Source organism: Ranitomeya variabilis, chromosome 4 (assembly GCF_051348905.1).
Source record: "Ranitomeya variabilis isolate aRanVar5 chromosome 4, aRanVar5.hap1, whole genome shotgun sequence".
In the NCBI taxonomy this organism is placed as follows: Eukaryota; Metazoa; Chordata; class Amphibia; order Anura; family Dendrobatidae; genus Ranitomeya; species Ranitomeya variabilis.
In genome coordinates this window covers 255065283-255091342 of record NC_135235.1, presented here as the reverse complement: position 1 = coordinate 255091342, position 26060 = coordinate 255065283, and the positions used below count along the sequence as shown (strand labels likewise).

At 43.2% G+C, this 26060-nt stretch overlaps 1 protein-coding gene across 4 annotated transcripts in view; it reads left to right on the top strand.

Moving 5' to 3' along the window:
- Window positions 1-26060, top strand: part of VSIG10L2 (V-set and immunoglobulin domain containing 10 like 2) — a 221818-nt gene that overhangs the window by 19027 nt on the left and 176731 nt on the right. Inside the window, exon 1 of one of the 4 annotated variants that reach the window (XM_077249534.1) lies at window positions 23913-23975. The exons of the other annotated variants lie outside the window; for them this stretch is intronic. The gene's annotated coding sequence lies outside the window, so the exon portion shown is untranslated. Of the gene's footprint in view, window positions 1-23912; window positions 23976-26060 lie in introns of those variants that run through there. 4 annotated transcript variants of the gene reach the window in all.

Genomic DNA, 26060 nt, shown 5'->3' with positions numbered 1-26060 from the left:
TTTTGGATTACAAAAACTGATATTAAATACAGATCAAATACTGCCAGTTTTAGGACAGCCTTGGTTTGGAGAGGAAAAAGATAGGAGACACGGTCAACACAACCAAAACTAAAGTTTATTAATGAGAAATATTATAAAGTTTTTTAATGAAAAATATTATTATCATTGTAGAAAATTACTGGTACAGATCGAATTACAACAGGACCTTTACACAACATTGTCCTGCCATGACACACGTCCAACATCTGAATAGAAAAAGGCAGCAAATTGGTCCCGCATGTGACCAACAGCTGCAGTTGACCGCAGCGGGTGATGCTGGAAATCGGGCAGTGGGTGTGCAACATGTTCATCCAGTTCAATGTTGGGTTGCTCCTTAACCATTATATAATTGTGCAGAACCACACAGGCTTTGACCACCTCGTCGACTGTTTCCACTTTTAGATTATGGCTGATGCAAGAATGCGCCATTTAGCGACCAGGATGCCAAAGGTATACTCTACAGTTCTTCGGGCCCTGGTCAGTCTGTAGTTAAAGATCCTTCTAGTGTGGTTCAAGTCCCGACTGGAATAGGGCTTCAGTAGGTTTTCACACATCTGAAAGGCCTCATCCCAAACCATAACAAATGGCATTGGTGGACCTTGAGTGTTGGGGAGAGGTTGTGGAGGGGGAAAATTGAAATTTTTGCCATACACACGGCGGCCTATATCAGAGTTCTTGAAAGTTTGGGAATCGTTGCCACGGGCAAAAGCTCCAATGTCCACGGCGATGAAGCGACAGTTCGCATCGGCTATTGCCATGAGCACAACAGAAAAATATTTTTTGTAATTGAAGTACTCCGATCCTGTTCTGGCTGGTTTGATAATGCGAATGTGCTTTCCATCCACCGCTCCTAAACAGTTGCGGAAATCACACACACTCCAGAGTTTTTCCGCAATTTCAAGCCACATGTCCAAGGTGGGTAGGGGTATAAACTCATCCCGGAGTACATTCCACAAAGCCCGGCAGGTGTCCACAACTATTCCGGACAGGGTGGATATTCCAAGCCGGTATTGGAAGTGGAGGGATGATAAACTCTCTCCAGTTGCCATAAATCTGTATGGTGTAGTTACGCTAAAGAAAGAAAGGAAAATACCCCCAAAAAAATGTCAGAAAACACTAAATTTGGACTGTCATTGGTTTAGATTTTGAACGTACCTTAATGTAACCAGCATACGTTCCTCCGGTGGAATTGCTCTACGGAGCTGGGTGTCCTGTCGCCGTATGGCTTCTTGGACACGAGAAAGCAAATCCCGGAACGAGTCTTGCAACATCCTAGTGTATTCCTGGAATGTCTCTGGGTTGGCATTAAGCTCAGCATACAGCATATGATAGGCTCCACGGCTCTCACGTAGTTCAATTATGGGGTGCCTACAAAAACGCCTACGTTGTCTCCTTCTCCATCTTTCACGATTTCTGTCTTGCTCCCAAGCAAAAGCACAGTCAAGGAACAGCTTGAAGCTGAAATCCAGGTTGAAATAAAAGCTCTCCATGCGAAGATCCATCATGACACAGGATACAGTAGCAAACTGTTAAAATTTCAGTAGCCCTAGGGTCTATATATAGAAATCCCATAATACACGCCCTCTGTAGTCCCATTGGCGGTGTCTGGTTATCTTGATTTTTCTCTTGTGAAATTTCTCATGATGCGTACCAAAAACGCAAATGCAGGAAAAAACTCATATAAACGTGTACAAACGCGGCGTTTTTTTAACCGCATGTGACAACGCATGCGTCTATAAAACGCCGCGTTTGTACACGTTTATATGCGTTATTTCCACCACTTGCAGATGCGTTTTAAACGCTGCGGATTTAAACGCTAATGTGAAACTAGCCCCACACAGTGTTCGGAGTCAGGTGGTGCAACAAGAGGAGGAGGAGGAACAGGAGGAGTCGTATGCGGAAGGGATCATATCTCCAAGGTCAAGAAGGTTGGCAGCACCAATGCGGCTGGCATTGGAGGTGTCATGTCGGACGCCGTTCAGACCAGGTCGTCTGACAGACAGCGGTAGTTCCGCTTTTGACCACTACGTGCTCATTGGCGTTGGCTAGATTTTGTCTAGCTGTTCGGGGGTTAATTTACCTGATCCTCGGATTGGTAGCTGGGCCTTGCCCATTGCCTTTAAATATTTCTCCTGGTCATTGGGTGTCGCCGATTATAGCTTCTGTCTTGCGCATTTGTTATCTCGCTTTGGAGTGGAGAGCTGGTTGTTGGAGAATCGTTGCTGGTGGTGTATTTTCCTTTGTCTTATTTACTCCTTCCTATATTTGTGTCTATTTTGCCCTGCACATTTATAGTGTATTCATGAGTGACTGCAGCGTGGTGTATATTTTCCTTTATCCTTGTCTGTGCTAACTGTGGGTATTGGTGTATTGCATTCATTGGGTGGAGGGGGGAGGTTTACAGCTCAGGGTTGAGTCAGGAGGCAGGGTGAGGTTCGAGGCCTGAACATGCACACCATCAGTGTAAACTTCAGGTAGAGGGTCAGTCAGTATTCCCCTAGTCTGAGGGAAATTGCAGGGGCCCGGGTTATTAGCTCTCGCTCACCTAGTCCCCCGTTACAGGAGGCTTGGGGAGAGGGATTACCGAGGGCGCATGGTAGCAAGCCAAACTGTTGAGGAAGGTGCAGGAGGCGAGGAAGAAGTGGAGGACGAACTGACGCTGGGCATGGAAGACTCATCAGATGAGGGAGACCTTGATCAAATTTACCCTGGTTACCAGTGTAAATGTAAAAAAACCCAAACAGTACATACTTACATTCTGGTGTCTGTTTCCCGGCCTCAGCTTCCCTGCAGTGTCTCAGCGCCGGCCCTAACAGCAGAGCGGTGACGTCACCGCTGTGCTTTACGGCCGGCCAGCGCTCACAGTCAGTGCGGGAAGCTGACGGCGAGGGGACAGACACCGGAATGTGAGTATGTACTGTTTTTTTTTTTTTTACATTTACAATGGTAACCAGGGTAAACATCGGGTTACTAAGCACGGCCCTGCGCTTAGTAACCCGATGTTTACCCTGGTTGCCAGTGAAGACATCGCTGAATCGGTGTCACACACACCGATTCAGCGATGTCTGCAGGAGATCCAGCGACGAAATAAGGTGCTGGCCTTGTAGCTCCGACCAACGATTTCGCAGCAGGATCCAGATCGCTGCTGCGTGTCAAACACAACGATATCGCTATCCAGGAAGCTGCAACGTCACGGATCGCTAGTGATATCGTTGTTAAGTCGCTCAGTGTGAAGGTACCTTAAGGAAAGGGTTCTGAATGGACCCGCTGCCATTCTACCTAAAGATATATATATTTTTTTTTTTTCAAGACGTCTGGGTGTTTAGATTTTTACTCCAGCCTTTCTTAACTTTAGAAGGGCATGACATGCCTATATCTGTGTCTCCTCTTCCTTTCACTCCTCCACCTCTTTTCTTTTCGCATGACTATGTGTAGTTGTGACTTTTCCATGTGTTTGTTGTGTCTTCTGAGCAGTTTGTCAGCTTTTAGACACCTTTTAAGGTGTTTTCTATGTGTTTTCCATGTGTTTGTATGTGTTTGTGTTTGCCTGCCATTGGTTTCAATGGGGTTCGATGGTGTTCGTCGAACAGTTCGACGAACAGTTCGGCGAACATCTCCCTGTTTGACGAACTGAACCCGAACACTAGGGAGGTGGCTCATCTCTAATCTTAACCCTATTTCTAACCCTAACCCTAATTGCAACCCTAATCCTAAGGCTATGCCCACGTGTAATAATTATAGTGGATAACTTAGGAGACTCTTTGCGTGGAACAAGAAAACTACAGGACACAGTTTTATAAGTGGTAAAGTCTATATTATCACATGGTGATTCAAACAGATGCAGAGAGAAACTCAAGTCCACAACACTTGGAGCAAATATCAAATGCAGCTCAGCAGTATATAGGAAACTTCAGAGGAAAATGCAATCAAGCATAAAGTCTATGAAGCACAATTATTCTTGAGGATACTTGACACGAATAGATCCTTGCTTAGTCCAAAACACAGATAGATATGCTTATAAGGCAGTTCAAATAATATCTTAGCTCAACCAGGGAGGTCTGGGTAATAGTCTCAGGTTCTTGAAGAGCAGCAACAGCTTACATGTCCAGCAAATGCAGATGGAAGTGAACACGAGTAGCAGATGAAGGAGGATTACTGGAACTGGTGTATGCAGCAGGAACTCAGAGCAGAGTAGCAGGATAACCACACAGGTTCACAGGAGCAGGTATATAGCCAGGGAGTCACCAGAGGTCAGGAGCTGGATGCAAGGCAGAATACTCTACCACAGACTGAAGGCTGGGGTGGAGTTTTATAGCAGGAATACACAGTGCACATGAGACCAAAGACGCCATCTTGGAAAAGGGCAGTAATGCACAAAAAGGTACTAAAAATGTTCAGAGTCCTGACACCACATTGCGGATTCATGTGAGGATTTTCCCGCACAGTTTTTAAAAAATCCACAGGTAAACTGCACTGCTCTTTACCTGTGGATATACCATGGATTTCCATAGTGTTTTGTGCGGATTTCACTGGTGGATTCTTATTGAGGAACAGGTGTAAAACGCTGCGGAATCCGCACAAAGAATTGAGTGCAGAAAATACAACGCAGCATTGCCGCGTGGTATTTTCCGCACCATGGGCACTGCGGATTTGGTTTTCCATAGGTTTACATGTTCCTGTAAACGTGATGGAAAAATGGAAAACTGCTACGAATCCGCAGAGGCCAATCCGCACAGTTTGAACATAGCCTAATTCTAACCGTAATTCTAACCCTAGCCCTAACCTTAGCCCTAGCGCTAACCCTAGTCCTAGCCCTAACCCTAACACTAACCCTTACTCTAACCATAACCATAGTTCTAACCCTAACCCAAGTTCTAACCCTAACCCTAGTGGAAAAATAAAAGTAAATATTTTTTCTTTATTTTATTATTGCCCCTACCTATGGGGGTGATAAAGGAGGGGGTTATTTATAATTTTTTTTATTTTGAACGCTGTGATAGAACCTACCACAGCGATCAAAATGTACCTGGAACGAATCTGCCGGCTGGCAGATTCGGCGGGCGCACTGCGCATGCGCCCGCCATTTTGGAAGATGGCGGCGCCCATGGAGCAGATGCACGGACACCGGGAGGGACACCGGAGGTCGTTAAATATGAGGGGGGGATCTTACAGTGGGGGGGAAATCAGACTGCAGGTGGAGCGGACAGGAGGACGGGGGAGCGGAGGACGGCAGATGACTGGATGTAGAACGGTGGGGAGACCGATGGCGGGGGGCAAATCGTGATCTCCAGCCATGGCTGATGCTATTGCAGCATCGGCCATGTCTGGATTGTAATATTTCACCAATTTTCATTGTTGAAATATTACTATCGCTCTGATTGAAAGTGAAAATGAAATGTCACTTTCAACAGCCAATCAGAGCAATCGTAGCCAAGGCGGGGGGGGGCGAAGCCACCCCCTCTGGGCTCAAGTACCACTCCCCATGTCCCTGCAGGTCTGGTGAAATTACAGTTAACCCTTTCATCCGGCCTGCAGGAGCGCAATCCGACCATGACACATATGCTGCGTCACAGGTTGGATTGGCACAGGTTTTTATGATGCATATGCTGCGTCAAAGGGAAGGGGTTAAAGTCTTTACCACCTCTGCAAACAGCTGATTTTCAGAGACAATAAAATCCAAAGTAAATTCAAAGTAGAAATATGGCGTGCTGTATCATGTTAGTCACAGAAAATATATTTTATTTTTGGACAAAGGATCAGGCCTCTATAACACACTAGATGCTACAAACTATTTTTAAAACTCATGTCCCTTACTGTAGGATGTTACTAACAGAAGAATTTGTTTTTGGCCTATGTATCAGGCCTCTATAACACACTAGATGCTACAAACTATTTTTCAAGTCAGGACCCTTACTGTATGACATAAATAACAGAAGAAATTGTTTGTGGCCTATGTATCAGGCCTCTATAACACACTAGATGCTACAAAAAATGTTTCAACTCAGGTCCCTTACTGTATGACGCTAATAACAGAATAATTTGTTTTTGCCTCCTGAATCAGGCATCTACAGCTTAATCTCAACACAAACAAATGGGAAATTGTGTGATACAGCGGGTTGTCTAATTTTTTGCAAATGAAAAAAAATTTTTTTTCAATGTGCCTTAGGTTTGCAGACAGTTTCATATCACCGCCACAAAATGGCTACGTAGGATACAGCAGGCTGTTTCAAATTTCGCAACCGAAAAAATTATAACTTTTTTTTTATGTGCCTTAGGTCTGCAGACAGCACCACAGCACTAAATTACAAACGGGGATACAGCCGGTTATTTTTTCACTAGCATCATAGAATTAGAATGCTATATTCATGCATGGATCACAATAGAAACAGTGCACAACACGTGCCCTGCTGTATTTGTCTGGCAACCTCAGTATGACCCCCCCCCCCCAAAAAAAAAAAAAAAAGGTTGAAAAGTAAATTTTTAACAGCCACACTGGACAATAGGTACCAACGGTGTCTGACTGATATGCAATTACCCATCTAACTAGCCCGAGCAACGAGTACACTCGCCCATCACTAATAACGATGGCCCCATAAGATGCTCCATAGAATATTATGGCCCATATAATGCTGCACAAAGGTTGATGGCCCCATAAGATGCTCCATAGAGTAATATGCCCTGTATGCTGCTGCTGCGATAAAAAAAATTACATACTCACCTCTCGTCGCTGATGCCAGGTCCCCAGCACTTGCAATATTCACCGGTACCCATTCCATCGCGGCGCGCCACTGTGTCTTCTGTTATGATTTGGTGGACTAGGAGCAGCATGAGATGTACTCTGGAGAAGGTGGTACCTGTACTGACCGCGGACCCTGAACCTAACACCGCAACTAGAAGTAGCCGTGGGATGTTCCTGTCACTCCCCAGACACCTCGTCACAGCCGAAGGACTAAATACCCCCAGAGAGAGAAACGGAAAAACTATCTTGCCTCAGAGAAAATCCCCAAAGGACAGACAGCCCTTCACAAATATTGACTGTGAGAGGAGAGGGAATTAACATACACAGACTGAAATCAGGATTTAGCAAAGGACGCCATTCTAGCTAGATAGAAAGGATAGGACAGAGTGCTATGCGGTCAGTATTAAAATACTATAAAATATCCACCACAGAAAATACAAATCTCCACATCTAACTAAAGGTATGGAGGGTATATCTGCATCTCCAGAGATTCCAGCTTGGCTGAGCAAGTCCTTATACAGACCAAGCTGGACAAGACAAAACATAGAAATGCACTGAACTATAAGGCCCACAGCATGTGGACTGCAAAAACAAAGCCAGAACTTATCTTTGTTGCAATGAACAGCAAAGCAGGAGAGACCAGAAGAGATGTGAATCCTCCAGGAACAATGGACAACTGGCACTGACTGAAGGGTGAGGCAAAACTAAATAGCCCAGTGGATAGCATTAAGTGGACACACCTGATGAAATGCTGCGATTGAAGACAGCAGTGCTACCACTTATAACCACCGGAGGAAGCCCAAGAGCAGAATTCACAACAGTCTTCCAGGTCTCTGCAGTGATTGTTCAGGCAGAGGGCGCGCACTCAGACCTGAACGTCACAGCCAGAGGACACAGAAGGGAGAGCCCGATGGTGGAAGGGGGACTGGTGAATATCGCATGGCTCACCCTCCCCCGTTATACTCACCCTCCTGGTGTACGCCGGCAGCTTGTTCCTGTGTTCATAAGTCTCATGGTACCGCTCATTAAAGTAATGAATATGTGCTCCACGCCTATGGGAGTGTAGTGGCATCCATATTAATTACTTTAATGAGTGGAACCATGTGACCGCTGAACAAAGGAAGAGCTGCGGGCGCTGGAGACCATTGGAGAAGCAGGGAAGTGCAGAGACTGTTTTGGGAGCAGGTGAGAATGATGTGACAGCTGCCGCTCCCCCTCCCCCACTGACCCCCTGGGACATTGACTAGAGTAGAAGACAAGAGGGGCACTTTTAGGCCAAAAAATGGGCTTAATATCTCAGCTTATACTCGAGTATATACAGTAATTTACAATGCTATACCCGTGCATGTAGAACTATAGAATCAGCGCACAACAAACTTGTAGGACATGTGCCCTGCTGACTTTGTCTGTTGACCTCAGTAATGGCCAAAAAAAGCGCTGGAAGGTAAATTTTGCAGCCACCCTGGACACAAGCTACACTATCTGACTGATATACACCGCCGAACTAAATAGCTGAAATCTTGTTAGTGACAGTGGCTATGTCAGGAGCAGCCTCTCTGTGCTGTGTCAGTGTCAAAATGACGCTAAAACAAGATTTCCGCTATGTATATGGAGAGGAACATGTGATTTCACCAGCCAATTACATAAGCCGTAGTGTCAGTACATTATGAGTGTTTCCTGCACCCTGATTGGCTAACCGCAATGTGCACACAAAGTCAGGGGGAAAAAAAATTAATGCTGTGCTGTGCTTCAAAGAACGCCGCACCTCTGAGCTCTGCATACCCCCTCCCCTCATGAAACACATGCCAAACTCTGAAAAAACACCACCATTATCGTTGCTAAAGTGCTGAAAATATTTTTGTGGCAATGCAAATATTTTCCCGCTCTTTTACCAAATGTTAAAGATTTTTACAAAATTTTGCTCGGGTTTCCGATCACGAATCCGAATGTGCCATATTCGTGCAGAATTAATGTTTGGCGATCATTATCCAAACAAATTCACTCATCTCTATTCAAAATACTAGAAGTCCAATATTACTAACCAGATTAATCACTTGTTTTTGGTATAAATTATATTACTTGAATAATTAATTGAAAGGAGGTGAGTTCAAAATAATAGCAATGTGGAGTTCAATTGATGAGGTCAATCATTCTGTGAAGAAACAGGTGTGAATCAGGTGCCCTTATTTAAGGCTAAAGCCAGGACATGTTGTACATGCATTTCACCTTGAAAGCCTGAGAAATATGGGGCGTTCAAGACATTGTTCAGAAGAACAGCGTACTTTGATTAAAAAGTTGGAGAGTTGATTAAAAGTTGATTAAAAGTTGATTGGAGAGGGTAAAACTTATAAAGAAGTGCAGACAATGATAGGCTGTTCAGTTAATATGATCTCCAATGTTTAATAATGTAAAGCCAAACCAGAGAGACGAGGAAGAAAATGGAAGACCACCATTCAAATGGATGGAAAAATAACCAACATGGCAAAGGATCAGCCACTGATAGGCTCCAGGATGATCCCAGACAGTCTCAAGTTACCTGTGAGGACTACGACAGTTAGAAGACGCCTGTGTGAAGCTAATCTCTTAGCAAGAAGTCCCTGCAAAGTCCCACTGTTAAAAGAAAGACGTGTGGATATAATGTGCCAAATAACACCTCAACTGGCTTAAATAAAAATGGAGAAACATTTTGTGAACTGAAGAAAGTAAAATTGTTCTTTTTGGGTAAAATAGCCACAGACAGTTCGTCAGATGACCCCTAAATTCTGCATTCAGGCCACAGTACACTCTGAAGACAGAGAAGCATGGTGGTGCCAGCATTATGATATGGGCAGGTTTCTCTTACTATGGTGCTGGACCTTTTTACTGCATACCAGAGATCATGGACCAGTTTGCATATATTAAAATACTTGAAGAGGTCATGTTGCCTTATGTTGAAGAGGACATGGCCTTGAAATCGGCGTTTCAACAAGACAACGACCCTAAACATACCAGTACACGAGCAAAATCTTGGTTACAGTCCAACAAAATTGATGTTTTGTAGTGGCCTGCCCAATTCCCGGACCTTAATCCGATAGAATACTTGTAGGATGAAATCAAAGATGCCGCTTCTGAGGCAAAGCCAACTAATACCAAAAAATTGTGGGATGTAGCCCAAGCATCCTGGGCTTGAATAACAAGTGACCGGGGCCAGAAGTTGGTTGACTCTACATAGATAAGAAGATGTGATAGATGTGAAGCAGTTATAAAAAAAATGTGTTTATACAACTAAATATTAGTTAGTGATTCTCAGGAATGCTAAATCCAAGCAGACACTGCTATTTATTTAAACAGCCTAATGTTATTTTTTTGTTATTTTATGTAAATTAGTTAAAAGTTATATACATTTGTCGTAATATTTTGAATTACAAAACAATGTGCAATCTTCCCAATGCATGGAAATAAAACTAGTATAAAGATTTTGTGATTACCTAAGACACTGCTATTATTTTGAACACTACTGTATATGCAGCCCCAGAACCACTGTCAGTACAAGAATACAGCACAAGAACCACCGTCAGTTCATGAATGCAGCATCATAACCACCATCCGTACATCTAATAAATCACCAAGTTTGGTACACCAATCAAATGCAATGTCGGGTCAGCCCCTTGTACAATTGTTTCACAAATCCAAGTATGTCTTTAACAATGTTGAGGAGATATTGGGAGTTGGTAACAGTCATCATCAGACAGTGGACCATATAAGAAACACAGCACCGAGGAGACGTAGCCAGGATCACAAATAAATGTTTACTTACATGTGCCTTATATTTGACATTTCTTTGATTGAATTTTTCCCTATCCTTTTTTGTCTACTTGTAGCACAGATGCCATGATGACATTTCACGCCGAGAGCTCATCTCTGCAGCCTTCCCTCTTTTCCAGTCTTTTGTAGCACTTCCCATCATGGTGCCCTTAAAATAGAAATATTGTTAAACTGCCCCATGACATGAATTATAAATAACTCCCATGCTGTGCCCCTGAATAAATAATTGTCCCTCACTGTGCTTCATGCCCAAAATTTCCCCTCACCCTGCCCTACTCAAAATATCCTCTGCACAATGCATGTCTGTAAAATATTGCATGCACTGTCCCTTCCTAAAATATTCTCCCACCATCCTTCTCCCAAATATCCCCCACACACAAACATACTGCCTCTCTGAATAAAGTAACCCCCATCACCACTGCCTCTCGCAAAACTGTGCCCCCTTTCACAATTGTCACCCCATTATGTGCTCTCACAGCAACATTAATCCCCCCCCCCTTATCCACAACGATAACTCATTTAATCTTCAGATCCTTCATGGACCGCTTAGTGTTGCCCTTGATGTCTCTACTCCTCTGCAGCCCGTCGGTGCCGGCAACAGTGTGATAAAGTCAGCAGCGTGCTGACCTCATCATGCCTCTGCAAGTTGGGGCCAGATCAGACTTACGCTCCTTTGCTCCAGTTCCGCACCACAGTGTTAAAATGTATTCACGTCCAAAACATGTGAATAGTGAATACATTTGAAGAGAGGAAAAAGGGACCAGGGCATCCAGAACACCTCCGCAGGCAGCACGGCATCCTTTGCAGGTCACATGTAGACTGCAGGCCATATGTTGTACATGCCTGCTTTAGAACTTCATTCCAGTGATTATGACATTGTGCTCCCCCTACCCCAGAATCCTTGGTGGAAAGCTTGGCTGCCACGATCAATGCCATTATGGCTTGTAAGTTTGAAAGCCTGAGGTTCAAAGTGGTCCAATAGTGTTGACACTGGGGTACTTTAATCTACTGGCCTTGGAAACACAAGAACTAAGGCACATTTCCACAAGCCTTTACTTAATACTTGTTTTGCACATACCCTTAATCCGGACCTCCTGGCAAGGTTCAGGGAATGTTTAAATTCCCATTTGCAAGGTACAGCCAAAATTACCATACTTTGGAAAATTCGTTATTTTTTTCACTATTTTGCATGTTTCACTTTTCCCTTGTGTCCGTTACTAGTACTTTTCATATGCAGTCCCCTTATGGATTCCCTCTGATGGTCTAGGGGTGTACTGTGTGGCTATCAGGTTCTGTTCCCCCCATGACCCCTAACTCTTCTATCTCAGTGGTGGAGTCGACAGTCGATGGCTCCTAGTTTTCACTCAGGTGGCAGCTCAAGCAGATGCTCGGATTAAGATTAGGTCTCCCTTGGTTTTGGCTAGGGGAAGCTACTTGGCTCTGACACTCACTGTGGCCTTCTGGCTTGGAGAGTCAGGGAATGGTTTTTGGAGCCCTTTTCCTGTTGGAGAGGGTTTCAAGTGACTTCATATTAGTGCACTTTTTTAGTGGCACCATTAGTCTCCTTTTCAGAACACTCGGGTGAAGAGCATGATCTTGGTCTTTAAAAAAAACAAAAATGGGGATCATTGGCCACGTGATGTTATATGGTCTTGCCCACCCTGCTGGATTTGGATTACCAGATGGTACCCCTGGACTTGTGAATGGCACAGGGAATATAATATACACCTGTTTATATGGGATATGTGTTCATTCTCCTATTCTCTACATATATTTCATGTTCATTCCCCACCTATCAGGCTCAGGGAATATAATGTACACCTGTTTATATGGGATATGTGTTCATTCCTCTATTATTTACATATATTTCATCTTCATTCCCCATCCCCACCTATCAGGCTCAGGGAATATAATATACACCTGTATATATGGGATATGTGTTCATGTCATGATATGTACTTTTGCCCTGTCCTGCATTTGAATAATATGCCATTTGATGTATGTAACTGTTCTCTGGTTTCTATTAGCTGTAATTTATGCATTGTATTTTCTTGTGCTGGGAGTCACCTGTAACAATGTCTCCTTCCCCCAATACTTGCAGCCCTAACCTATAATGTAATTAAGCTTTGTCAACACTAGTGAAGGAATAGCCATTCTTCCTCTCAGCAGGGGGCTAGTCAAATGTACATACGACCTAGACTAAGTGGAGCCGACCAGAATAGAATCTTCTGGTGGACTCAGCCATTGAATAGAAGGTGTGACCCCTACCCCCTTCAGGGGCGGATCCCAGGAGCTCAGACAGTCCATTCTTATTTTGAGATCAGATGTGTGTTGGAGACTGGAAGAGAAGGAGTGGGTATTCTTAGCTGAGGCAAGACCCCATGTCCTTCTGGGACTGTGGAAGCGAACGGGGCGAGAATTGAGTTGAGGACATATCACGTCGTTTGTGGGATTGTTTTGAGATCCCTTGGACTCGTGTGCACTATTGTTTTGTTAGCTGGCACAAGGATTATCGGTAAGTGCCCCCGAACCAGTTCCGTTGGACTAATTGTGGACTCTGTAGATCTACCTGCATGTGTTGTTCCAGCATTCTTGATAATAAATCTGTTGAATCATCCCTTGGCCTGTTGTCCCTTCTTGCTCTGCCGTACACCCCGTCACAGTTCACTCTCCTATTCTCTACATATATTTTATGTTCATTCCCCACCTATCACGCTCAGGGAATATAATATGCACCTGTTTATATGGGATATGTGTTCATTCTCCTATTCTCTACATATATTTCATGTTCATTACCCACCTATCATGCATAGGGAATATAATATACACCTGTTTATATGGGATATGTGTTCATTCCTCTATTCTCTACATATATTTCATGTTCATTCCCCACCTATCAGGCTCAGGGAATATAATGTACACCTGTTTATATGGGATATGTGTTCATTCCCCTATTCTCTACATATATTTCATGTTCATTCCCCACCTATCAGGCACAGGGAAAATAATATACACCTGTTTATATGGGATATGTGTTCATTCCCCTATTCTCTAGATATATTTCATGTTCATTCCCCACCTATCAGGCTCAGGGAATATAGTATACACCTGTTTATATGGGATATGTGTTCATTCCCTTATTCTCTACATATATTTCATGTTCATTCCCCACCTATCAGGCACAGGGAAAATAATATACACCTGTTTATATGGGATATGTGTTCATTCCTCTATTCTCTACATATATTTCATGTTCATTCCCCACCTATCAGGCACAGGGAAAATAATATACACCTGTTTATATGGGATATGTGTTCATTCCTCTATTCTCTACATATATTTCATGTTCATTCCCCACCTATCATGCATAGGGAATATAATATACACCTGTTTATATGGGATATGTGTTCATTCCTCTATTCTCTACATATATTTCATGTTCATTCCCCACCTATCACGCTCAGGGAATATAATATACACCTGTTTATATGGGATATGTGTTCATTCTCCTATTATCTACATATATTTCATGTTCATTCCCCACCTATCAGGCACAGGGAATATAATATACACCTGTTTATATGGGATATGTGTTCATTCCCCTATTCTCTACATATATTTCATGTTCATTCCCCACCTATCAGGCACAGGGAAAATAATATACACCTGTTTATATGGGATATGTGTTCATTCCTATATTCTCTACATATATTTCATGTTCATTCCCCACCTATCATGCATAGGGAATATAATATACACCTGTTTATATGGGATATGTGTTCATTCCTCTATTCTCTACATATATTTCATGTTCATTCCCCACCTATCAGGCACAGGGAAAATAATATGCACCTGTTTATATGGGATATGTGTTCATTCTCCTATTCTCTACATATATTTCATGTTCATTACCCACCTATCAGGCACAGGGAAAATAATATACACCTGTTTATATGGGATATGTGTTCATTCCCCTATTCTCTAGATATATTTCATGTTCATTCCCCACCTATCAGGCTCAGGGAATATAGTATACACCTGTTTATATGGGATATGTGTTCATTCTCCTATTATCTACATATATTTCATGTTCATTCCCCACCTATCAGGCACAGGGAATATAATATACACCTGTTTATATGGGATATGTGTTCATTCCCCTATTCTCTACATATATTTCATGTTCATTCCCCACCTATCAGGCACAGGGAAAATAATATACACCTGTTTATATGGGATATGTGTTCATTCCTATATTCTCTACATATATTTCATGTTCATTCCCCACCTATCATGCATAGGGAATATAATATACACCTGTTTATATGGGATATGTGTTCATTCCTCTATTCTCTACATATATTTCATGTTCATTCCCCACCTATCAGGCACAGGGAAAATAATATGCACCTGTTTATATGGGGTATGTGTTCATTCTCCTATTCTCTACATATATTTCATGTTCATTCCCCACCTATCAGGCACAGGGAAAATAATATACCCCTGTTTATATGGGATATGTGTTCATTCCCCTATTCTCTAGATATATTTCATGTTCATTCCCCACCTATCAGGCTCAGGGAATATAGTATACACCTGTTTATATGGGATATGTGTTCATTCCCTTATTCTCTACATATATTTCATGTTCATTCCCCACCTATCAGGCACAGGGAAAATAATATACACCTGTTTATATGGGATATGTGTTCATTCCTCTATTCTCTACATATATTTCATGTTCATTCCCCACCTATCAGGCACAGGGAAAATAATATACACCTGTTTATATGGGATATGTGTTCATTCCTCTATTCTCTACATATATTTCATGTTCATTCCCCACCTATCATGCATAGGGAATATAATATACACCTGTTTATATGGGATATGTGTTCATTCCTCTATTCTCTACATATATTTCATGTTCATTCCCCACCTATCACGCTCAGGGAATATAATATACACCTGTTTATATGGGATATGTGTTCATTCTCCTATTATCTACATATATTTCATGTTCATTCCCCACCTATCAGGCACAGGGAATATAATATACACCTGTTTATATGGGATATGTGTTCATTCCCCTATTCTCTACATATATTTCATGTTCATTCCCCACCTATCAGGCACAGGGAAAATAATATGCACCTGTTTATATGGGATATGTGTTCATTCTCCTATTCTCTACATATATTTCATGTTCATTCCCCACCTATCAGGCACAGGGAAAATAATATACACCTGTTTATATGGGATATGTGTTCATTCCCCTATTCTCTAGATATATTTCATGTTCATTCCCCACCTATCAGGCTCAGGGAATATAGTATACACCTGTTTATATGGGATATGTGTTCATTCCCTTATTCTCTACATATATTTCATGTTCATTCCCCACCTATCAGGCACAGGGAAAATAATATACACCTGTTTATATGGGATATGTGTTCATTCCTCTATTCTCTACATATATTTCATGTTCATTCCCCACCTATCAGGCACAGGGAAAATAATATACACCTGTTTATATGGGATATGTGTTCATTCCTCTATTCTCTACATATATTTCATGTTCATTCCCCACCTATCATGCATAGGGAATATAATATACACCTGTTTATATGGGATATGTGTTCATTCCTCTATTCTCTACATATATTTCATGTTCATTCCCCACCTATCACGCTCAGGGAATATAATATACACCTGTTTATATGGGATATGTGTTCATTCCCCTATTCTCTACATATATTTCATGTTCATTCCCCACCTATCAGGCACAGGGAAAATAATATGCACCTGTTTATATGGGATATGTGTTCATTCTCCTATTCTCTACATATATTTCATGTTCATTACCCACCTATCATGCATAGGGAATATAATATACACCTGTTTATATGGGATATGTGTTCATTCCTCTATTCTCTACATATATTTCATGTTCATTCCCCACCTATCAGGCTCAGGGAATATAATGTACACCTGTTTATATGGGATATGTGTTCATTCCCCTATTCTCTACATATATTTCATGTTCATTCCCCACCTATCAGGCACAGGGAAAATAATATACACCTGTTTATATGGGATATGTGTTCATTCCCCTATTCTCTAGATATATTTCATGTTCATTCCCCACCTATCAGGCTCAGGGAATATAGTATACACCTGTTTATATGGGATATGTGTTCATTCCCTTATTCTCTACATATATTTCATGTTCATTCCCCACCTATCAGGCACAGGGAAAATAATATACACCTGTTTATATGGGATATGTGTTCATTCCTCTATTCTCTACATATATTTCATGTTCATTCCCCACCTATCAGGCACAGGGAAAATAATATACACCTGTTTATATGGGATATGTGTTCATTCCTCTATTCTCTACATATATTTCATGTTCATTCCCCACCTATCATGCATAGGGAATATAATATACACCTGTTTATATGGGATATGTGTTCATTCCTCTATTCTCTACATATATTTCATGTTCATTCCCCACCTATCACGCTCAGGGAATATAATATACACCTGTTTATATGGGATATGTGTTCATTCTCCTATTATCTACATATATTTCATGTTCATTCCCCACCTATCAGGCACAGGGAATATAATATACACCTGTTTATATGGGATATGTGTTCATTCCCCTATTCTCTACATATATTTCATGTTCATTCCCTACCTATCAGGCACAGGGAAAATAATATACACCTGTTTATATGGGATATGTGTTCATTCCTATATTCTCTACATATATTTCATGTTCATTCCCCACCTATCATGCATAGGGAATATAATATACACCTGTTTATATGGGATATGTGTTCATTCCTCTATTCTCTACATATATTTAATGTTCATTCCCCACCTATCAGGCACAGGGAAAATAATATACACCTGTTTATATGGGATATGTGTTCATTGCTCTATTCTCTACATATATTTCATGTTCATTCCCCACCTATCAGGCTCAGGGAATATAATATACACCTGTTTATATGGGATATGTGTTCATTCCCCTATTATCTACATATATTTCATCTTCATTCCCACCTATCAGGCACAGGGAATATAATATACACGTGTTTATATGGGATATGTGTTCATTCCTCTATTCTCTACATATATTTCATGTTCATTCCCCACCTATCAGGCTCAGGGAATATAATATACACCTGTTTATATGGGATATGTGTTCATTCCCCTATTCTCTAGATATATTTCATGTTCATTCCCCACCTATCAGGCACAGGGAAAATAATATACACCTGTTTATATGGGATATGTGTTCATTCCTCTATTCTCTACATATATTTCATGTTCATTCCCCACCTATCAGGCACAGGGAAAATAATATACACCTGTTTATATGGGATATGTGTTCATTCCTCTATTCTCTACTTATATTTCATGTTCATTCCCCACCTATCATGCATAGGGAATATAATATACACCTGTTTATATGGGATATGTGTTCATTCCTCTCTTCTCTACATATATTCCATGTTCATTCCCCACTTATCAGGCACAGTGAATATAATATACACCTGTTTATATGGGATATGTGTTCATTCCCCTATTCTCTACATATATTTCATGTTCATTCCCCACCTATCAGGCACAGGGAAAATAATATACACCTGTTTATATGGGATATGTGTTCATTCCTTTATTCTCTACATATATTTCATGGTCATTCCCCACCTATCATGCATAGGGAATATAATATACACCTGTTTATATGGGATATGTGTTCATTCCTCTATTCTCTACATATATTTCATGTTCATTCCCCACCTATCACGCTCAGGGAATATAATATGCACCTGTTTATATGGGATATGTGTTCATTCTCCTATTCTCTACATATATTTCATCTTCATTCCCCACCTATCAGTGTTAGGGAATATAATATACACCTGTTTATATGGGATATGTGTTCATTCTCCTATTCTCTACATATATTTCATGTTCATTCCCCACCTATCAGGCTCAGGGAATATAATATACACCTGTTTATATGGGATATGTGTTCATTCCTCTCTTCTCTACATATATTCCATGTTCATTCCCCACCTATCAGGCACAGGGAATATAATATACACCTGTTTATATGGGATATGTGTTCATTCCTCTATTCTCTACATATATTTCATGTTCATTCCCCACCTATCAGGCTCAGGGAATATAATATACACCTGTTTATATGGGATATGTGTTCATTCCTCTATTCTCTACATATATTTCATGTTCATTCCCCACCTATCAGGCTCAGGGAATATAATATACACCTGTTTATATGGGATATGTATTCATTCCTCTCTTCTCCACATATATTCCATGTTCATTCCCCACCTATCAGGCTCAGGGAATATAATATACACCTGTTTATATGGGATATGTGTTCATTCCTCTCTTCTCTACATATATTCCATGTTCATTCCCCACCTATCAGGCACAGGGAATATAATATACACCTGTTTATATGGGATATGTGTTCATTCTCCTATTATCTACATATATTTCATGTTCATTCCCCACCTATCAGGCACAGGGAAAATAATATACACCTGTTTATATGGGATATGTGTTCATTCCTCTATTCTCTACATATATTTCATGTTCATTCCCCACCTATCATGCATAGGGAATATAATATACACCTGTTTATATGGGATATGTGTTCATTCCTCTATTCTCTACATATATTTCATGTTCATTCCCCACCTATCACGCTCAGGGAATATAATATGCACCTGTTTATATGGGATATGTGATCATTCTCCTATTCTCTACATATATTTCATCTTCATTCCCCACCTATCAGTGTTAGGGAATATAATATACACCTGTTTATATGGGATATGTGTTCATTCTCCTATTCTCTACATATATTTCATGTTCATTCCCCACCTATCAGGCTCAGGGAATATAATATACACCTGTTTATATGGGATATGTGTTCATTCTCCTATTATCTATATATATTTCATCTTCATTCCCACCTATCAGGCACAGGGAATATAATATACACCTGTTTATATGGGATATGTGTTCATTCCCCTATTATCTACATATATTTAATCTTCATTCCCCACCTATCAGGCACAGGGAATATAATATACACCTGTTTATATGGGATATGTGTTCATTCCCCTATTATCTACATATATTTCATCTTCATTCCCCACCTATCAGGCACAGGGAATATAATATACACCTGTTTATATGGGATATGTGTTCATTCCCTTATTCTCTACATATATTTCATGGTCATTCCCCACCTATCAGGCTCAGGGAATATAATATACACCTGTTTATATGGGATATGTTGATTTCCTAATATTCTACATATATTTCGTGTTCATTTCATATCCAAGATGCATAAGAAATCTATAACACCTCTCCATCTCTTTGGACCTAAAAGTTATTATGTTCATTCTTTTTATTTATTCCTTTTCTTCATTCTTTTTAGTATGTCCCGTATTTTACCTCTACCTCAGTGTTTGGTCAGTTTTTTACCTCAGTATGTGGTCAATGTATTTTTACCTCATTGTATTTTTTTTACCTCAGGGTTTAATCGGTGTGTTTTTTTTTGTTTTTTTTACCTCAGTGTTTGGTTTTTTTCACCTCAGTGTTTGGTCAGTGTTTTTTTTTTTTTTTTTACCTCTGTGTTTGGTCAGTGTTTTTTTTTTACCTCAGTGTTTTGTTTACCTCAGTGTTTGTTAGGAGAGGAGCAGTCAGAGGAAAAGTATAATAGAAACAAGTCACCACTCCTGTATTTATCACCAGCTCCAGGTTACAAATACTGATGTCAAATACTGACCAAATACTGACTGTGTGACCGTGGCCTCAGGCTACTTTCACACTTGCGTTTTTTAGCTTCCATCACAATCCGTCGATTTTTGAGAATGCAGGATCCTGCATTTTCTCAAAGACTTGTATTAGCGACGGATTGTGACGGATGACCATCCTTTTCATCCGTCGTGCACTGGATCCGTCGGAAAATAGCGGTCCGTTGTGCGGAGAAAACATTCATAGGATTTTTTTTTTTTCTGCACATCGGAAAATCGGCCAGCGACACATCCTGCGCTGCCCGTGGTCGGCTGTAATGGAAGCCTATGGACGCAGGATCTATCGCTGACTGTCACACACTGGAATCCAGTGACGGATCCCGTTTTCCCCCTCTGAGCATGCCTGGAAGGATTTTCAGATCTGGGAAAAAGTCTCTCTCTCTCTCTCCCCCCGGTCATTTAATTCCCAGAATTTCTGGACGACGCGTCAGTCATTACACTGGATGCGTCACATACTTTTTTCCCTATCTTCATGACATCCGTCCAATACATTGGGGTATGGTTCCACGGCCAGTAAACGCTGCGGGTTGGACGCTGTGTACATCCGCAGCTTCCAGATGTTACAGCATAGTGGGGGGATTTGAAGATATTCCATCTCCACTATGCGTGCATCGGCACCCGCGGCTTCCCTGTGGAGACGGACATGCGGCTCGACTTTCCAGACTGTAGCATGTCTATTTATCTTGTGGAGATGCTCCTTCTCTGCAAGATAAATATCACCCGTACAATGTACTGGGCCCCGTGATTCCCCACGGTTCAGTGACCAAATGCGGAATCGCCTGCATTCAATAGCCGGCAGCAGACGTCCTGCGCAGGGCTGCCACTAGAAATTTCGGGGCCCCATACTGGCAAAAGTTTCGGGGCCCCCTTGAGACTCCGCCCAGGCTCCACCCCAGCCCCGCCTCCACGCTCCACCCCTCAAACTCTCCACAGTCCCACCGCTCTCTCTTGGAAAAACTCCACTTCTCACCAATCACACATTGAGGGTACGTGTCCACCTTCAGGATGGCCGGCGGTTGCGTCGGAGCGGCAAACCCGCTCGGCGCTAAGCCCCGCACCTACTGTGACGCGATGATGCCGGATGTGTTCATTGCACACATCCGGGATCATCGCACCCCACACATAGGGCCCTGTGTTATAGCTTGCGGCGGCGCAGCTGCCGCAAGGAACACGGACATGCTGCGATCTTAAAAGAAGCGCTGCATGTCCAGAGTCGCAGGGTGCGTGTTACCACGCATAGTGGAGACGGGATTTCATAAAATCCCCTTCACTATGCTGGAACATCTGGACGCTGCGTGTTTGACGCTGTGGCCCCACGCAGCGTCAAACACGCAGCGTTTACTTAACGTGGACACATACCCTAGCAGTTCCCATCACCAAGTCACACATATAGCCGGCAGCTTTTGTTTTGGCCAAAAGATTTTGTAAGCCGCCACCATAACACGGTAGACTCTTTTGGTGAGGCCCTACTGTGCTGTAACCTATTAAATATTTGTTAAAATATGCAATACAATTTAGGTATATTTTTATTTATTTTTCAATTTTTAAAATGACCAATAATATCACATAAAAAGAACAAATACCGCTACACCATGACCAGATGACATATTACCACCACAGTGATCGAATAATATCACATACAAAGAACAAATACCGCTACACCATGACCAGACCACATATTACCACCACATAGTTACTGAATACTACAATTCTGATCAGTAATAAAAAAAAAAGCACCACACTATCACCATAAGTGTCATTATACACAGGAGATCTGTACTTAGTATGCAGTGTCTGTGTACAGATAATACAGTGATCACTAGTGAAATTATACACAGGAGCTCTGTATATAGTATACAGTGTATAGTGTCAGTGTATAGGTAACACTGACTTACCAGTGACGTCTCTAGGTGAAGTCCTTCATCTTTCATCCAGCACAGACCGCCATCATGTCTTCCAGCCAGGACTCGTTTCTGCAGGAAATAACACAGTTATCTCGAGCTCCGCTTGTAGAACACATTACTTAATTTTTCCCAACTTCTACATTACACCGCATAAAGAAAAAGAGGCGACATATTGTCACTCTACACAGTAACAGGACCGCCCCCTCATTTAAAACAGTGTCCTCAAAAAATAAATACATCACTGCAGTAATAATATCCCTTAATTAGTCCCTATGGTAATAATATTCCCCAACCTGGCCCCCCGTGTGTCTCATTCCTGGCGTCAGCCATATGTTCTCCCATCCTGCCCTCATGAGTATCCATCCTGCCCCATATGATCTCCCCATCCTGCCCCATCTGTCTCCATCGTATCCATCCTGCCCCATGATCCTGCACAATCTGTCTCCAATTCTGCCCCCAGTGTCTCCAGTCATGCCCCCATGTCCAGCATCTCTGCCCCTGTGTCCAGCATCTCTGCCCCTGTGTCCAGCATCTCTGCCCCTGTGTCCAGCATCTCTGCCCCTGTGTCCAGCATCTCTGCCCCTGTGTCCAGCATCTCTGCCCCTGTGTCCAGCATCTCTGCCCCTGTGTCCAGCATCTCTGCCCCTGTGTCCAGCATCTCTGCCCCTGTGTCCAGCATCTCTGCCCCTGTGTCCAGCATCTCTGCCCCTGTGTCCAGCATCTCTGCCCCTGTGTCCAGCATCTCTGCCCCTGTGTCCAGCATCTCTGCCCCTGTGTCCAGCATCTCTGCCCCTGTGTCCAGCATCTCTGCCCCTGTGTCCAGCATCTCTGCCCCTGTGTCCAGCATCTCTGCCCCTGTGTCCAGCATCTCTGCCCCTGTGTCCAGCATCTCTGCCCCTGTGTCCAGCATCTCTGCCCCTGTGTCCAGCATCTCTGCCCCTGTGTCCAGCATCTCTGCCCCTGTGTCCAGCATCTCTGCCCCTGTGTCCAGCATCTCTGCCCCTGTGTCCAGCATCTCTGCCCCTGTGTCCAGCATCTCTGCCCCTGTGTCCAGCATCTCTGCCCCTGTGTCCAGCATCTCTGCCCCTGTGTCCAGCATCTCTGCCCCTGTGTCCAGCATCTCTGCCCCTGTGGATCGCCGCTCTCAGTAAAAAAAAAAAAAACAAGCTCTACTTACCTCCCGCGCTCCTGCTTTCTCCAAGCAGCTGCAGCGTGCACTCGCCGGCGACATGCACGCTGCGGCTGACGTCAGCTGCCAGCCTCAGATTGGCTGGCGGCTGTTAACTATTGACGTGCGGGCGCTGCAGCGCCGGCCGCAGCTAAGGGCCCGGTTCAGCCTGCGGCTGCCGGTAGGGGCCCGGTGGGCAGATGAGACGGGGCCCGCTGCGGGCCCTCTCTGCCCACCGGGCCCCATACGCCAGTCACGGCTGTAATGCCCTGATGGCGGCCCTGGGTGCCGCAATAAGCAGACCAGTGGACTGCTGAGCTAATCATGCCTGGATAGTAAACTAATCGTGCGTGGAATGAGTGGGGCTGATCATGGTGGGATGAACACTGACAGCCTCCTCTGTTACTGGCCTCTGCTGCTGTCATTGCAGATCGACGTATCAGGTATGGAGAAGTCTGTGCAGTTAGCCGTGTGTGTACAAGGTGTACAGAGCGGAGCCGTGTGTGTACGAGGTGTACGGAGCGGAGCCTTGTGTGTACGAGGTGTACGGAGCGGAGCCTTGTGTGTACGAGGTGTACGGAGCGGAGCCGTGTGTGTACGAGGTGTACGGAGCGGAGCCGTGTGTGTACGAGGTGTACGGAGCGGAGCCGTGTGTGTACGAGGTGTACGGAGCAGAGCCGTGTGTGTACGAGGTGTACGGAGCGGAGCCGTGTGTGTACGAGGTGTACGGAGCGGAGCCATGTGTGTACGAGGTGTATGGAGCGGAGCCACGTGTGTATGAGGTGTATGGAGCAGAGCGCGTGTACGGAGTGGAGCCGTGTGTGCAAAGTGTACGGAGCGCAGCCGCGTGTGTAGGAGTAGCTATGTGTGGCCATTATATGGTACGAAGTATCATGTGCGGCCAATATACAGTATGGAACATCATGTGCGGTCATTATACAGTATGGAGCATCATGTACGGTCATTATACAGTATTGAGCATGTGGAGTTATACAGTATGGAGCATCATGTGCGGCCAACATACAGTATGGAGCATCACGTGCGGTCATCATACAGTATGGAGCATCATGTACGGTCATTATACAGTATTGAGCATCATGTGGAGTTATACAGTATGGAGCATCATGTGCGGTCATTATACAGTATGGAGCATCATGTGCGGTCATTATACAGTATGGAGCATCATGTGCAGTCATACAATATGGAGCATCATGTGCGGTCATGATACAGTATGGAGCATCATGTGCGGTCATGATACAGTATGGAGCATCATGTGCGGCCATTATACAGTATGGAGCATCATGTGCGGCCATTGTACAGTATGGAGCATCATGTGCGGTCATTATACAGTATGGAGCATCATGTGCGGTCATTATACAGTATGGAGCATCATGTGCAGTCATTATACAGTATGGAGCATCATGCGTGGCCATTATACAGTATGGAGCATCATGTGTGGTCATTATACAATATGGAGCATCATGTGTGGCCATTATACGGTATGGAGCATTGTGTGGCCATATTTTTTTGTTTATAATTATTGTATATGAAACAGTGTGATCAACAGTGCTAAATAGGTGTGGTTGGGACGTGGATATGGGTGTGACTAATTATGAATGGGTGTCATCAGAGGCGTGGCCTAAAATTTGCCTGAAGGAGGGTCTCCTCTCCTCCAAACCTTGGGTACCATCTGCACATGAAGCACTCACTTTATTCACGGTGGGCATAGCCACATGCGTAAAGTGAGCGTTTCAATGCAATCCTATGGCGGCGGAATCGCCGCGATTCCGTAGTAATAATGAGCTTGCTGCGGATTTTACCGCTATGCGATTCCTCATCGCAAAAATGCGCAGCATGGGCACAGCAACTGCGGAATCCCATAAGATTGCATAGGAATGCGTTTTTTAAGCGTCTCTGCTGCAGCAAAAACCACGGCGGAAACACATAAAAAACGCAACGTGGGCACACAGCCTTATAGTGGCTAATGTCTTCACTAAGCACAATTATCCCCCCACTGGCCAGTCACTTACTTTACAGATGGTCATGACAGGAGTTCAAAAAGTCCCCCCCCTTCACCTGTAGTATGCATGTAGGCTGATGCTCAGAGTGCAGGGCAACCCCGACTCCATAGAGACTCCAGCAGGAGGAGCAGAGGGGCTTCTGTAACACCTCAGGATCCTGGTTGTTACAGTGGCATTGCATTCCTCACGAGGAGAGTGATACCATGCCTGGAAGTGAGGAAGGATCCATTTAACAGGTATTCACATAAATGCAACATGTTCTGACTCCAGGCCAGAAGGGGGAGCACTGAGCCGGTTTCAAGGGAGCTTCCCTAAATATAGATATATGTTCTGGCTTGGAGTTAGTTAGTTGGTGCCAGACAGCAGTCTGGGGTAGTCTGTCAGAGGGACAGAGGAGAGGAGGGGCCGTGCAGACCGAATTCTGCAGCTCCAGGAAAGAGAGAACTGGAGGAGGAGAGAAAGAGAACTGAATAGTTGTAGAAACAGTGAAGGAGCAAAGGCGAGTAA